This window comes from Micropterus dolomieu, linkage group LG07 (assembly GCF_021292245.1).
Source record: "Micropterus dolomieu isolate WLL.071019.BEF.003 ecotype Adirondacks linkage group LG07, ASM2129224v1, whole genome shotgun sequence".
Taxonomy (NCBI): domain Eukaryota; kingdom Metazoa; phylum Chordata; class Actinopteri; order Centrarchiformes; family Centrarchidae; genus Micropterus; species Micropterus dolomieu.
The window spans coordinates 29,619,512-29,621,271 of record NC_060156.1 but is presented as its reverse complement, the minus strand read 5'-3'; the positions used below and the strand labels follow the sequence as shown (position 1 = coordinate 29,621,271).

Sequence of the window (1,760 nt, the reverse complement as noted above, 5' to 3'; positions counted from 1 at the left end):
CTACAGCTGTTTCTAAGGTTCCTGAGTTAAGAGATAAGTCGGTGCCAGTTGAGGGCAGGTCTTGGTGAATTTTGTTTCTAATAGTTAGAATTTTATCAATAAAGAAGCTCATGAAGTCGTAACTACTGAGAGCTATGGGAATACTTGGCTCAATAGAGCTGTGACTCTCTGTCAGCCTGGCTACAGTTCTGAAAAGAAACCTGGGGTTGTTCCTATTTTCCTCTATTAATGACGAGTAGTACGCTGCTCTGGCATTACGGAGGACCTTCCTATAAGTTTTAAGACTATCTTGCCAAATGAAACGAGAATTTTCCAGTTTGGTGGAACGCCAATTCCTCTCAAGTTTCCGCGATATTTGCTTTAATTTGCGAGTTTCAGTATTATACCATGGAGCTAACCGTCTTTGTTTTAGTATTTTCTTTTTTAGAGGGGCTACAGAGTCGAGTGTCATTCGCAGCGAGCCTGCAGCACTATCAACAAGATGATTGATTTGGGAGGGACTGAAATTAGCATAGGAGTCCTCCGTTACTTTGTGACTTGATAATGAATTTAGAACTGATCGCATCCTTAAATTTAGCTACAGCACTGTCAGACAAACATCTTGTATAGAAATTTTTGCCCAATGGCGTGTAGTTCAGCAATACAAACTCAAAAGTTATCAAACAGTGGTCGGATAAAGAGGGATTCTGTTGGGATCAATTTCAATACCATATACCAAAACAAGGTCAAGGGTGTGGTTAAAACAGTGAGTGAGAGAAGCCAATGGAATCTAAAAGAGAGATAAACGCTGTACTGAAGCTGTCATTCTCAACGTCCACATGAATATTAAAATCCCCTACAATAATAACTTTATCTGTTTTAAGGACTAAAGTTGACAAATGCAAATTCAGATAAGAATTCAGAGTACGGACCAGGTGCTCGGTACACTATAATGAAAAGAATTCCAACCTCATGTTGTGTCACTTACGTTTACAAACTGCCTCCGAAACTTTCATCCGTAAAGTAGCGTTGCCTGAATCGTCAAAGTCAAACCTGTCATCCTGGCCAGCTTGTCCCACCACCTAATGAAGCATAAGATGCAGATTTCCTGGATTGCCATGTCATGTGACTGAAAACTATAATTAGCTAGATTCTCCCACTTTTCAACTTGGCCCAAAAAAATAAAAACTGTCACAACACTCCTATTAATATTTTTGAGTCAGGTGACATGCGCGGAGGGCAAAACAACAGACCAAGATAGTGGCTCACATAGGACTCCCTTGTAGAGACACCGCAAAACCCGCTAAATTTTATTTGGATCACCTCTAAACTCAAGAAAAAGATAGATATGGACACAAACTGCAAGTATTGGGCACTTGCGATCCATATACAGCACCTGCTGCAGTATTTCTGCCGTTAAAAGCTGCCAGGTCCCTGCCAGCGCTCGACTGTGGAAATATTTACGTTTACCTTGTAGGGAATCCCTCACCTAACACAGCTCAGGCTTGTCTCGTCGTCAATTAGTGCATTCGAAAGCACAACAACCATCCAGCATTTTGGCAACACAAAAGTAACAAACTCCAAGTAACAGTGTATCACTTGCTTTCTGGAATGTGACGTCACGGAAAAACTATGAATGTGGGAGTGGCCTTTTTTCATCTTCAAAGGCAACGGAATGGAACCAGCAATGATGCTGATGCTTTCATGCAGGATTCTAGAACTCTGTTATGAAAGGGGTATAATTACTCACCCTCCAGCCAGTTTAGGGGGGGGGGGGGGGG

The 1,760-nt window shown here is 41.7% G+C and overlaps 1 long non-coding RNA gene across 1 annotated transcript in view; it reads right to left on the bottom strand.

Moving 5' to 3' along the window:
• The window catches only part of LOC123974204, a 6,895-nt gene extending 5,319 nt beyond the window's left edge, over positions 1-1,576 (bottom strand). Inside the window, exon 1 of the long non-coding RNA XR_006825784.1 lies at positions 968-1,576. This is a non-coding gene — a long non-coding RNA (uncharacterized LOC123974204). The remainder of the gene's footprint in view (positions 1-967) is intronic.
• Between the last annotated feature and the right edge of the window lie 184 nt (positions 1,577-1,760).